Below are 15,037 nucleotides of genomic sequence, written 5' to 3' on the forward strand. Positions count from 1 at the left end.
AATATGTGGGCTCACTCCAGTCAATATAGGAAATCCGTTGGCACATGTAAGTATAACTACCAACGGACGACATATTACCACAGTCAGTAAACGGAACCCCCAAAAATGCTTCCAGTATATAAACAGTAAAAGGGTAAAGAAAGAGCAGGTCGGCCCAATAAAAGACGAAAACAGGAGATTAGTCACAAACAACAGGGAGAAGGCTGGGGTATTGAATTTATTTTTCTCTTCAGTATACACTCAGGAGAGTGACGGGTTTAATGGAGATAAGAATGTGTGGGGGGCGTGGCCAAGACATGGATCTGTGAGGACGTGCAGCATGTGAGCTCCGTGCCTCAGGGACCGATATCGCTGACTAGCGTGTCATTAAAGTGTATTTTCTGGGCAATGTCGAAGAGGAAGAAGGGCAAGGAGACCCCGAAGTACTCTCCTAAGCCGGACCTTCGTGGATTCTTTAATAAACCCGCTTCTGAGCCGCAACCCAGGGATCCAAGATGGCACCCGCACGTGTCTCTCCGGCTCGCAGCAGCCTGGCAGAGTCCCGACCCCAGGTGGCTGATGATGGCATCTCCTCCGCAGATGAACGGCCGACTGATTCACCCCTCTGATACTGTGGCCGGACACCCCACCACACTCCCACCTCTCCACTACTTCGGACGCCCACTCCCCGATCTCAGGACTGGAACTCAGGGGGATGTTTGCGGCACTCAGAACTGATCTGGACACTATGGTGGAGCGCTTGGAGTGTTCTATGAGGAAGGAGCTGACGGCGGTTCGGCTGCAGGTAAAGGGCGTAGATGATAGAGTGACATCCCTAGAGTCTTCCAGAGCCTCTTTTGACTCCCGCCTGCAAGCGGTGGAACTGGTGCAAGCTACCCAACTGCAGGCCCTGACCACACTCCGCCTTAAAGTTAATGAAGGCGAAAACAAAAACTGTAGGAATAATGTTCACATTAGGGGTATCCAGGAGGCCACCTCTGGAACTGATCTAAGGTCTACAGTGATTGCGATATTAAACATGTTAGACAGGGAGCCGACGCATCCGCTGGAGTTAGACAGGGTACACAGAGTGTACGAGACGGCTCATCCAGAGACATGCTATGCCGCATTCACTTTTTTATTTTGAAAGAGGAAGTTATGCGCCAGGCTTGGAATAAGAAAACCGCTGACTTTGATGGTTCCTCCATCTTCTTTCTACCAGATCTCTCCAGCCACATGCTCTATATGCGGAGGCAACTCCGACCGGTGCTCCGGTGTATACAGGAGGCCGGGGCAACATACAGATGGGGCCACCCATTCCACTTGCTGATTTGACAGGATGACCGCCATTTTGCCCTACATAGACCGGATCAACTGCTAATGTTGTTCTCCCTGTTGGGATGCGAACCTGTACAGAATTGGCTGACCCCACTCCCGGATCGGGTGGATCCCCCCGGCAGCCAGAGACAGAGGAGACAGAGATCCTGTAGACCTCGTGGTGACCGGAGTCGGGACCGGAATGGCCCTGCATAGCATCCAGGGAGGGCTGAGTTCGCTCATCTGCGGGCTAGGTTCCCGATTTGGGCGCTTATTAGACTGCCGCTGTGGACATCCGAAATGTGCTCAGTCTACCTCGAGGACTCCCAGGTATGGGATTGGCACAAGGCCTAGTGTGATACTCCATTATGCTCACCATCCCTTGCCCTGCCACTGTTGATACAGTCATGGATGCTTGACCCATCCACTGCTAAGAGGTGCCTGAAGATCCAGCTGGAGGGCCGCAGATGGCTACCTGGGTGCTGTGAGGACTACAAAACCCTAGTTGGCCACTGGAACTCGAGGATTCTCTATGTTACTTGAAGTGGGACGCTATGCCCCAGAGTTCTTGCATGTTTAGATTGCTTGTAGAAATTGGTTGCTGCAGGTATGAATGCGTACCTTGAATAGGGGTGAGGGAAACACGACGGGTGGGAGATGTTGGGGACCCTCTAGTCTAGTTCTCTTATGTGGAAAACCCCACAACTGGCCGGGCCAGACTAACACCCATACCCTGCCCCCTTCCCCGAAGAGGTCTCTTTGCCTACTCGTTTGGGCACTAGTTGCCACATGCCCTCCAGGTTATACTGATCCCGTTAGCCGGGTCCCTGTCAAGGATCCACTTCCTTGGGCTGTTTGAGACCTACAGTTAGCATAACCTCAGGACACACTGTTATTTTTCTTAATTTGTTATTATATCGGCCTCTCAGGTTCGGGCCGCTCACAGATTCCATGTTTTTGGTTACTTCTCCACATAGGACAACTCTGCGGGGCAGCACCCCGGAGTTTTGATTCTCTGTTGAAAACTAGAGTAGTTTTTTTTTATTGTTGTGTTCTCTCTTTCTTCCTATATCTTCTGTGGGACGGACGTCCCTTTCACTCACTCTATTTTTTTTTTAGGGAAGCTAAAGAAAACACGACACGTGCCCTGAGTGCTATACACTTAGCTAGGTCACTCAACATCGCCACCATTCTCCTATCTACGGATGCCGAAAAGCGTTCGATAGGGTAGACTGGGTGTTTCGGAAGACAACCCTTACCTACATGGGGGTTGGGACCGAGTTCTTCACGTGGATAGAAGGATTATATTTCCATCCGACAGCTCATGTACGACTAAACGGGGTTGCTTCTGCTGACTTTTCACTTTTCAATGGCACGCGTCAGGGGTGCCCACTATCCCCCCTCCTGTTTGTGCTGACCCTAGAGCCCCTTTTGTGCCGCATACGAAACAACCTGAACTTTCCTGGACTCACTGTGGGAGGGTCAACACATAAAGTGGCAGGTTATGCGTATGACTTACTCTTTATTGTGACAAGCCAAGCTACTTCCCTACCAAACCTTCTTGTGGAATTAGCCCATTACAAATCCAATTTCATTACTAAATTGCAGAAGTCAGAGGCCTTGAACCACAACGTGCCTAAAGAAGTCGTAGAATCCTCTTCTGGGGGGCTCCACATAGTGTTAAATATCTGGGGATCTTCCTGACACCTTCCCTTGGAGGGATCTTCTCAGCCAACTTCCTGCCGTTCCTTACTCAGGTAAAACTTGACCTACAGCTTTGGCCGAAAAACATATTCACCTGCTTTGGCCGGAATAGCATCCTCAAAAGGAACGTTGTGCCCCGCCTCCTCTACCTCCTCCAAAATCTGCCGATACACATCCCGAATAGCTTTCTGAAAAAGGTGAAGGGGGAATTTGGCAGGTTCCTCTGGGCACATAAAGGCACAGTCTTAGCCAGCTGCTTATGTCTAGACCTAAACATAGAGGGAGTATTGGGTTCCCTGATCCCTTAGACTATCACAAGGCTGTTCATATGGCCAGGATACTAGATTGGTGCCAGGGGGGATGGAAAAGCGGTGGATCCCAATGGAATAGTCCTGTTCCACAATTGCCCTTGGGGGCCTACCCTGGCTTGATAAGAAATATACAGGCCACCTCCGGGCTCACCCGCTCATCGGCCCCACGCTGGCCATCTGTAGAGCAGATAGGAATTGCTGTAGGTCGGATCTGTATCCTTCCTTGATGACCCCAGTGCTGGGACACCCAGACCTACCCATCTCACCCCATGACAAGGAGGTAAACTATGTAATACAGTCAGGCAGTTTCAGGATATACCATTTCCATGCAGGTACGGGGCTTCTACCTATTAAAGACATTCAAACATACTCCAACCCTCCCATGACCTTTTGGAAGGCACTCCAGGTGCGCCATTTCCTCACCCAAATGGTGAGACGTCCGCAGGATATGCCCCCTCTGACCCCCTTCGAAGAGAACTGTTTGAAGAAGGGTCCCACCCACCATGGCCTGTCGGAATCCTACCGTTTGCTCTGCGACCCACCTGACCTTCCCCACCCGGTGTATATATCTAAATGGGAACGAGATCTGGAAACCCCTTTTACGCTGCCCCAAGTTGATAGGATCTTTCAGATGACACCTAAAGCTTCTATATCCACCAGTATCCAGGGTTTAAAATTCTATCCAGATGGTACAGAGTCCCAAAAATCTTGCATAAAATGTTCCCACAGTGCTCACCGCTCTGTTGGCGATGTCAGGAATAGGAAGGAACGTTATAGCATATATTCCGGTCCTGCCCTTTGCTCAGGGATTTCTGGGATAAAGTGGCCGAGGCTTGAACACATTGACAGGGGTTAGTTTGTGGTCTGACCCGGCTGAATACCTCCTACACCTGGCTCCCATGCCCTTACGCCGCTATAGGAGATCTCTCCTAGTGATTTTACTCAGTGCGGCGAAAGTGTGCATCCCCCTGTACTAGAAGCGCACATCTGCACCACTGATCTCATTGTGGCTGACAAGGGTCGGAGAGATCTACAGAATGGAGGATCTCCTGGCTTCTGCTGACCACAGAGTTACCCAGCTCAATCGCACCTTTTTTTACTGGACGGAATTCACTACGTCCCAAGAATATATTGCCCTACTAGGGGAAGTGTGATGACCGACACATGGGTAACCCATGGAGACAACGGGCCTATCTGGGGTGGAGATGTGGGACCTCATCCATTTACTGTAAGCCTATAGATAGGAGCTAGCAAGGCATGTGGCAGGAACACACGGTGGAGTGACCAAGACCCGCTGGAGATTCATGGATGACCGTCTGTATGTCCCTTCCCTACTGCCTTTTCGTCTTTTTTCTTTTTTCCTATGTCTTCTTCTACCCCCTTTTTATCTCTCGTCCTTCTTCCACCCTACTCGCTCATAAATATGGATATGCTATATGTTTAACGCTCTCTGATCAAACATGGTCTAGCAAGGAAAGCTTATACCGGCTGATGTTGAGCTGGAATGTGATTTGATCTCTACGGTGTTTATCCTATGATACTTTACTGCTATTGTGGATTTCCTTGACCTTCTTGTACAATATGTACAACTGTTATTTTTCTACTGTATTGGAAACAAAAAAAGCCTATAAATAAAGAATTTATATTAAAAAAAGATAAGAATGTGAGTTGCTCAGTGCATAAAATAGCACAGTGGTTGACAGTAACTGGGGTTCAACAAAGACTTGATAAACTTAATGCAAATAAATCATTAGGACCAGATAACCTCCACCCCAAGGTACATAAAGAATTCAGCCAGGTTATAGCGAGACCATTATTCCTCATTTTCAAGGACTCCATAATGACTGGTAAGGTACCAAGTGACTGGCGGAAGGCTACACTAGTGCCAATATTCAAAAAAGGGTCAATATGCCAACCTGGGAACTACAGACCAGTTAGTCTAACATCAATAGTATGCAAACTGTTAGAGGGAATGATAAAGGACTATTTAATGGATTTTGTTTGTGAAAATGGTATTATAAGTGATAATCAGAATGGATTTAGGAAGGACCGTTCTTGTCAGACCAACCTACTGACATTCTACGAAGAGGTGAGTAGAGATGTGGATGGAGGGAGGCCGGTGGATGTGGTATATCTGGATTTTGCCAAAGTTTTGACACTGTACCACATAAACGCTTAGTACACAAGCTGAGATCTACGGTCATAGATGACATGGTGTGTACATGGATAGAAAACTGGCTACAGGAACATGTACAGAGTATTGATAAATGGCTCTTTTTCAGATTGGTCTATGGTTGAGAGTGGCGTGCCCCAGGGTTCTGTGCTAGGCCCCATACTGTTTAACCTGTTCATTAACAATATCGGGGAAGGTGTTAACAGCCATGTTTCTGTGTTTGCAAATTATACTAAAATTGGCAGGGTCATAGACACGGACTTAGACACTATAGCATTGCAGAGGGACCTGGATAAAATAGGGGAGTGGGCAACTACAGACAGATTAGGTTTAATGTTAAAAAATTTAAAGTAATGCATGTCGGGGTTAAAAACAGGCATGAGGAATACATATTAATGGGTACTCCACTAGGGACGTCAGAAATGGAAAAAGATTTGGGGGTCATAGTAGACCACAGATTGAACAATAGCTTGCAATGCCAGGCTGCGGCAAACAAAGCGAGCAGATCTTGTACTAAAAAGGGACTGTACTGTATTGTAGAGACAAGGCAATAATTTTACCACTTTATAGATCGCTGGTTCGGCCTCATCTGGAGTATGTGGTCCAGTTTTGGTCACCAATCCATAGAAAGGATGTCCTTGAGCTGGAGAGAGTCCAGAGACGGGCAACTAAACTAATTAAGGGGCTGGAGGACCTAAGCTATGAGACAAAGCTACTAAATTTAAACTTGTTCATACTAGAAGTGATGAGATTAAGAGGGAACATGATTTTGATGTACAAAATGTTTAGTAGTAATGGCAACATCTGCAATAAACTTTTTACTGTAAACTCCGTAACAAGGACTAGAGGCCACCACCTAAAACTGGTGGAGAAACAATTTAACCACAAGGGACGTAGGGCCACAAAGAGTGGTATCAGCAGAGAATGTTGAATCATTCAAAAAGCATTTAGATACCTTCCTCGGAGACCATAACATACAGGGGTAGAGGTACTCTTAAAAACTAGACCACATACGGATTCATACACACACACACACACACGCACATGCACAACCACATACTGACACACAAAGGTTGAACTTGATGGACCTGTGTCTTTATTCGACCTCAAATACTATGTAACTAGCCCGGGGGGCAGGCTGGACAGCACCACAACCGGGACTAATCCATGGCTGGAATCAGACTGAGCATATGGCAAGTCCCTTGTCTATATATATCCTGCCCAGCATGTACCACTGGCTATGAGAGCCCCAGTGACAGGCTGATGGACTGCACACACATTCACAGTGTCCCCCATTGGTTATCCCACTCTGCAGCAGAGTCACACTCCACTCAGGCAGAGACTATCAATCCAGAACACCTGGAATTAACCAGATAAATGCCAACTATAATTCAGCCAGACTGACTACAGCCCTGGCAATCACTAAATTTCTAGTAGTCACCTCACAAAAGGTGATGGGGCTAAACTTACCTCCTCCCCATTCAAAGACTACATCCCAGAGTCTGAGACATTTAGAAAAATTGACTCTCATCCTGAGAGAGTTGTTTAAGTAAAATATTGGATGGGAAAGGGAAATAATGGAAAGGTTAATCATTTTAACAAAATATTGTCAAGTGACGACTTAGAGAAATGTTCACACCACGTTACATGAATTAGCTCTACAGTATCAACCTAGAGGCTGTCACTGGGCCATGAGCCATCTTGTGACAGGTACTCTGACAATAAATCATTACCACAGTAAGCGTTGAAGTAGAGCCCTACATCTGAGTAAACTAACTTATCCTATCCTTACAGAATACATTCCTATACTATAAAACACATTTCTATCACTTATATCCTCATCAGGTCCTGATCAGGTCCTCAAATTGCTTGCTTATAACAAGAAGAGAAGAGACATTGGCGCATATATGGTGGAAGTGCCCCATTATACAGAGATACTGGGGTAAGGTGAGCACTTATGTGAAAAGGATTATGGGTTCATCTATAGATGACCCGTGGTGCCTTTTATTCCATAACACTAAAGAATCCATGTTTAGATATAAATATTCACTGACGCCTCACCTACTTAATGCAGCAAAAGCTTTGATACCACGGAAGGAGTTTTCCAGCTCTCCCTTACACCATTGTTTTGAAAAAAAATGATATCTGTAATATGAAAGAGATGGTTTCTTTCAAAGGTCAATGGGAACGATTCTATAAAACATGGGCAGGATGGTTGGAATTTAAGACAAGTGTTGAATATGCTCTGGTGATGTCTCAGGTATCTTAATAATAACGATCTTAGACTATTGCGATATATGGAAGTAGAGCGGTGTTTTTTCTCTCCCTACCCCCCCCCCCCTTTTTTTTACTTGGTCCCCCCCCCCCCTTTTTTTTTAATTGGTAGAATAAAAGATATGTTATGGGATACAATCATTTTTTATTATATTTATGTATAGGTATATACTAAGATGAAATATCTATGTTGGATTAGCTGTCCAGATGGAAGATTGTTTTTTTTTTCTTGTCAAATGTAGAAGTTGATTTATACTATGTAAAAACCTTAAATAAAGAATTAAAAAAAAGAAGAGAAGAGACAGCAGCATGTATATATCACAGTGACATTACCTTATACCTATTAATTATACACTTTGAGCATATAACAAACTATACACAAATACACATCCTAACACTAAATTACATCCTACATGTACATGAGGCTAGAGGCTGACTCCCAAAGGAATGAAACTCTGCTCTCACTGTAATCAATCCCACCTTAAGAAGTCCATTCTTAACTATAAAGAAATATATATACCGTAGTTGATGATTAGGGATGGGCTTAATGTTCGAGTCGAACAATAGTTGAACACACGTGCTATCAGGGCGTTCGGCGGGCTATTCGCCACCGAGGGCCCCATAAGGCACAGTGCCTTGTGAGAGCCCTGCGCACCACATAGTGCCCTGTGAGATCCCTGACAGGTCAGGTGCAAGACTTTGCCCAATCACAGCACAGTGCACTGTAAGAGCCATGATTGGGCGAAGTAATGATTTTGCCCAATCGTGGCTCATAGCTAAGTTCCAGCCCCACACTATATAAGGCTGCTTACACCGCAGCCTTATGTAGTGTGTTGCTGGAGTTAATAATAGTGTTGTTGTCAGTGTAGTACAGTGTAGTGTAGGGAAAGATAACTGGTGTCAGTGCTTTATACAGTACTCTGTGTATATTGTATTTTCTGTGCTGTATATTCACTTTTTTTTTTGCTTCAGTGACTGGTGTTCCTCCTCCTGTGTCACCAGTGTTCCTGTTTTTGTTTTTAACTTTTTTTTTTCCAGCAGCTGGTTCTTTTGCTGTCTCATTGCTCTTCCCCCTTCTGCGGCGCGGGTGTTCCCGAATAATTTTTCTTTTCAATTTTGTTTTTATTTTTACTTTTTTTTTCAGCAGCAGGTTCTTTTGCTGCCTCATTGCTTTTCCCCCTTCTGCGTCACAGGTGTTCCCATTTTTTTTTTCTCTTTTAACTTTTTGGGTTGTTTTTTTGTTAGTTTTTTTTCATAATAAGATTGAAATCCAACATTTAATGGACAATGATGTCACAGAAATCCAACATGAGCCAACGTTTCGGGGCCACACAGGGTCCCTTCTTCAAGGCAAGAGATGTGATTGGTCACATCTCTTGCCTTGAAGAAGGGACCCTGTGTGGCCCCGAAACGTCGGCTCATGTTGGATTTCTGTGACATCATTGTCCATTAAAAGGACTCATTCATTTTAACTTATGGAGTGCTGGTGACCTATTTTCTTCAATCTTGTGTTTTGCACGGTGCCATCCGTGAAGTTACTTCGAGCACCATTTATTTGATTGTTGGCCGGGACTGCTGAAAGGTGTGCGGAGGGCACCTCCATCAATTTTTTCATAATAAGACATTGTATAACAGTTTATAGTGCACCAAGAACCACATTCAATAAAGTATTGCACCCAAGCACCAATTTCCCATCCCACATTCTCTAATAAAATTTTATAATAAGCCCCGCATCATGTCTGAAAGGCCAACAAGGAGACAGGTGTGTGACAGGTGCATATAATTAGATTTTTTTACGGCAGTGCCTGTACAGGGGTACAGGTACTCCTAGAATGAGATCCTAATAGGTTGGACTTGATGGACTAATGTCTTTATTCAACCTCAAATACTATGTAATACTATGTAATTCCTGCGCTCATCAAGATGAACTGTCAGGGGTTACAGTGTGGGGTCACCAACACCAAAGGCCCATTTTTTCCACAGCTGTGTGACAGGTATACAGGTGAAACTCGAATTAGAATATAGTGCAAAGTTCATTTATTTCACTAATGCAACTTAAAAGGTGAAACTAATATATGAGATGGACTCATTACATGCAAAGCAAGATAGCTCAAGCCGTGATTTGTCATAATTGTGATGATTATGGCTTACAGCTCATGAAAACACCAAATCCACAATCTCAGAAAATTAGAATATTGTGAAAAGGTGCAATACTTTAGGCTCAAAGTGTCCCCCTCTAATCAGTAGGAATCACAATCATGGGAAAGACTGCTGACCTGAACCATCATTGACACCCTCCATAAGAAGGGAAAGCCTCAAAAACAATGCAGCCGTCTACCAGGACTTCATGCTTCCTTCCGCAGACCACTTCATGCTTCCTTCTGCAGACGAGCTCTATGGGGATGCCGACTTCATTTTCCAGCAGGACTTGGCACCAGCCCACACTGCCAAAAGCACCAAAACCTGGTTCAATGACCGTGGGATTACTGTGCTTGATTGGCCAGCAAACTCGCCTGACCTGAACCCCATAGAGAATCTATGGGGCATTGCCAAAAGAAAGATGAGAGACATGAGACCGAACAATGCAGAAGAGCTGAAGGCCGCTATTGAAGCATCCTGGTCTTCCATAACACCTCAGCAGTGCCACAGGCTGATAGCTTCCATGCCACGCCGCATTGAGGCAGTAATTGCTGCAAAAGGGGCCCAAACCAAGTACTGAGTACATATGCATGCTTATACTTTTCAGAGGTCCGATATTGTTCTATGTACAATCCTTGTTTTATTGATTGCATGTAATATTCTAATTTTCTGAGATTGTGGATTTGGGGTTTTCATGAGCTGTAAGCCATAATCATCACAATTATGACAAATCACGGCTTGAACTACCTTGCTTTGCATGTAATGAGTCTATCTCATATATTAGTTTCACCTTTTTAGTTGCATTAGTGAAATAAATGAACTTTTGCACGATATTCTAATTATATTCGAGTTTCACCTGTATATAATTTGAATTTTTAGAGCAGGGTCCAATCCTGCACTCGTCAAGAATAACTCTGAAGAGTTACGGTTTGAAGGCACCACCAACACTAAAGGTCCAATTTTAAAGCGCCTGTTGTTACTTTCATCCAACGTCTGCAAAAGAGACACCAGAATTTATCCAAAAAAATCTCTAACCTTGTTCCGAGTGTCCTAAAGTGTCATACAGTCTGCCTCCCCAAGCAGTTAAGGGAAACCCAATTACCAGCAATTTAAATTTAATTTTCTTCTTTATAAATGTAATTTTGTGCAGCAGCAGGTTCTATACATTGTACAGATACGCTACTTTACAGACAGGATGCCACCCACTCCTCCCACTTTAACCTTGCTATACACAAATATGGGAATAAAGCAGGCAAACCTTTGGCACGTCTAGTAAAGGGAAGATTACCACCTAAAACACCCCTTGGGGCACTTGGAACATGACCCTTCGAACATTAATAAGATATTAGAGAACTTCTACAGGCCTCTGTACCCGGTGGATGGATTTGATGGTGAGGCAGCGGAGAGGTTTCTCAACAAATTGAAGCTTCCCCGACTGTCTCCGGAGCAGATCTCTTCACTGAATGCGGATCTCTCTCTGGAGGAAATATTATCGGTAATTAGGCACCTTGGTAGGGGCAAAGCCCCAGGACCAGATGGTTATTCTGCAGAATTTTACAAACTGATGTCGTAGATTCCCTCCACTCCTTGTTTAATTTAGTATGGGATGGAGGCCGCTATTCAGCGACAAGGAAGGAAGTGTATGTTAAACTTATACCTAAAATGGGTAAAGACCCCACAGACTCAGGTTCTTACAGGCCTATTTCTCTATTGAATATAGATGCCAAAATTGTCTCCAAAATCATTGCTTGCCGATTAGCTGATATTTTGCCCTCCCTGATACAGCCCATGCAGGTCGGTTTTGTCAAGGGGCGGTCTGGAGTTACTAACCTACTTAAGGTTTTGCTGGCCCTAAAAGTGGCACGCTCCAATCCCTGGGACGAGTCGTCATTATCACACTGGATGCTGAAAAGGCCTTCGACACTGTGAACCTGCGTTGGCTTTTCATGGATTTTTGCATCGGGGCCCTGGGGTCACTAGTTACGCCACTGGGTCGAACTGTATCTTTTCTTAGTCAGATGTATACCTCCCCAGCAGCGAGGATTCTGACACAAACGGCCCTGTCTATGCCTCTAATTCTGAAGGGCACGAGACAGGGATGCCTTTTGTCCCCCCTGATTTTTCACCTATCCATAGAACCTCTAGCTACCCATATACTAACATCCCCGGACCTGCACGGTATTAAGGTGGGAAAATCCAAACTACGTCTAGCAATGTTCGTGAACGATAATCTGCTTTTCACGTCCCAACCAGGGGTAGATGTATTGGCTATTCAGACACTGTTTGCTCATTTCGGGACCCTTTCAGGCATCCGGATAAACTTCGAAAAGAGTGAACTCCTTCCCCTTTCTGGGACAATGATAGCACAGGAGGGTGGGACTCTGCAGCTCAGGATTTCGCAGAGAGCCATTACTTATCTGGGGCTGAAAGTGGGGAAAACGCCATCCTCTTTATACTCTTTGAATTACCCCCCTTTGATAGACAAGCTAATAAAAGAATTGGAGTTGTGAGGAGGTGTCCCCCTTTCGCTCTTTGGGAGAATCCATCTGATAAAAATGGTTAGATTTGCCAAACTTGTATATACCCTATGCAAACTCTGAAAGCGCTAAAACTTTTCCCGTATATGTCCTCCCATTGTCCTATCTTGGGGAATCCGATGTTCTCGCAAGGCAACGATTATGCTGCTTTTCATAAATGGAAGGAAAAGGGCCTGCATTGTTGGCAACAGCTATTCCACCCAGGAACTTATCAACCGCTGTCCTTTCAGGACTTGATGTCAAAATTCTACATCTCAGCGAAAGACTTCCTACACTATTTGCAACTTAAAACTGCCTGCAACAAATATGGAGGCACACCTAAAAGCATCATTCTCTTCCTCATTTTTAGACATTCTTATATCAACCAGATCTTACTCAATCGCAACAGTATATCCTAGACTGCAAATACTGTTTCTCGCTTCTCTTTCCTTCTCAAATGTTAAGGAATGGGCGAGAGACTTTGATGACAGTTTAACTCAAAATATACCCCAGTGGTTGACAGAAACCGGGATACAAAATGACCCGGACATGTTGGACAAGACTATTCAAGGCTATGTGAAAATAAGATTGGTCATCACGAATGAAACATGGAGGGAGACACAATTTAAGATCATCCATAGGGCTTATGTCCCGTTCTTTCATCCCAAGGACTCTACTCTCATGACTTCTATAGGAAGGTCGTCAAATTATTTGTGTCCAAAATGTGGAGGCCACAGGCCAACGCTACATAATTGTTTGTGGATCTGTCCTTTAGTCATCGACGTCTGGAAACGGACCCTTACGTACATCGGTTCCATTCTCTCCTGGCAACCTGACCTGGATCTTGCTCCTTGTCTATTTAGCTGCTTTGCACCTTCAGGAGAGGGTCGGGGGCCTTCGAGCAGTAAAGGTACAGACTAGGCCCACTTATGCCTCCTAACAGCGAGGCAATGTATAATGATGCATTGGAACTCCTCTACGGTCCAACAACTATGGAAATTATTACAGATCTTAAGTTTTTGTTCTGTAAAGAGAAACTGGATGCAGGGATGCATAAAGATGCCCGCTCTATGCCTTTCCTTTCTAGATGGAGGTACTTTATCAGTAGATCTTACTCTATACCATAAATCCAACAAATTATTAGGACCTTTCGATATACTCAATGGTACTTGAACAACGATATATCGAATGCCTTGGGGGTTCTGCAGGTGAGCCCTGATTAAGAGCCCCAAATGGGGAGCTGCTTCAGAAACCTGGATTATTGATTATGTGCATTGTACGAGGGATAACTTTAGCTGATGGCATGTTCATTGTGGTTACGTGGATCATCACTATTCGTTATGAGAAGTTAGGGATGTGATCAATGCTATACCTTTTACCTGTTTGATGAAGTGATGACTTGTTTTTCTTTTTTATTATTGTAAAACTGCTTAAACTTGAATTGTAAATTAAAAAAAAACTTTTTTTTAAAAAAGTGTTTTTTTGCATTGATACATGTCCCCCAGGGCAGTACCTGAATCCCCATACCCTTTTTATGGCCAATAACTTGCATATAAGCCTTCAAAATGGGGACATTTGATTTTACGAGTTCTGGTCCCATAGACTTTCATTGAGTTCTAAGGTCGAGATAGAACTTTTTCCATGTTCTAATGTTCGAGTTAGAACTGAACTCAGGTGTGTTCAGCCCATCACTATTGATCCATATTCCAGCCGTAATATCCTCTTGACACGAAGTCTAAGAAATCAATGAGATTTGTTGAAGTCCCCACCGGGACCAAATTGACACGTAGTCCTGAAGAAACTTTATACATCTGCCTTAGCTGAAGCAATAAATCTGGATACTTATCCTAACCTATATGCCTATATATCTATTTATAATACAGAGCACACAATACACAGATCAGGTAGAGCATGATTGAAAGTTCAAGTCCATTGTTTTTCCTCTTGCTTTAGACCAGTAGTTAAAGGTCCCCAAACTTCATTGATATACACACTTCTAACTCAGAGACTGCTGGGTGAACAACTTCTGGAAGTGATCTGGTAGAGTCCTTACTTCCAAAAAAAACTATTCTTGGAAGAAGCATTGGGTGAGAAGCAATCCTTCTTTGCATGAACAAACATACTATCAAATACTCAGAGGTGGCATTAAAGTGAGAAGTAATCCTTACTTTCAGGTACCTATCCACAGGGCTGGATTAACGCAGGGGTGGGTGGAGCTGCCGATCCAGGCCCGCCCCTGCAAATAGGCCCGGCCGACCCAAAACGCTTAGGGAGAGTAGACTGGTAAGGCGGGAGTGGGTAGCTATACACAGGGTTTGTTTTAATGCAAATTGATTTATGGATTACTTTTTAGATAATGGAATCAGAGTAATGAACAATGAGAACACAAGTATTTGTGGGAGGGGGAGGGTGGGACAGGTAGTAAAGGGTAAATAACACAATTTGATTGGAATTTTTTTGTTATACAGACATCTTACTATAGATCACATTTATAATGATTAAACACAATGAGTAGAGGGAGGAATATATATAAAGAAGGTTTGAGAGGGAGAGTTGGTCTTAGGACATGGTTTGAGGAAATCAACACTGAAGAAGTTCACACAAATCCGCATAGTGACTATTCC

Source organism: Nanorana parkeri, unplaced genomic scaffold, assembly GCF_000935625.1.
Source record: "Nanorana parkeri isolate BGI_ZX_2015 unplaced genomic scaffold, ASM93562v1 scaffold565, whole genome shotgun sequence".
NCBI lineage: Eukaryota > Metazoa > Chordata > Amphibia > Anura > Dicroglossidae > Nanorana > Nanorana parkeri.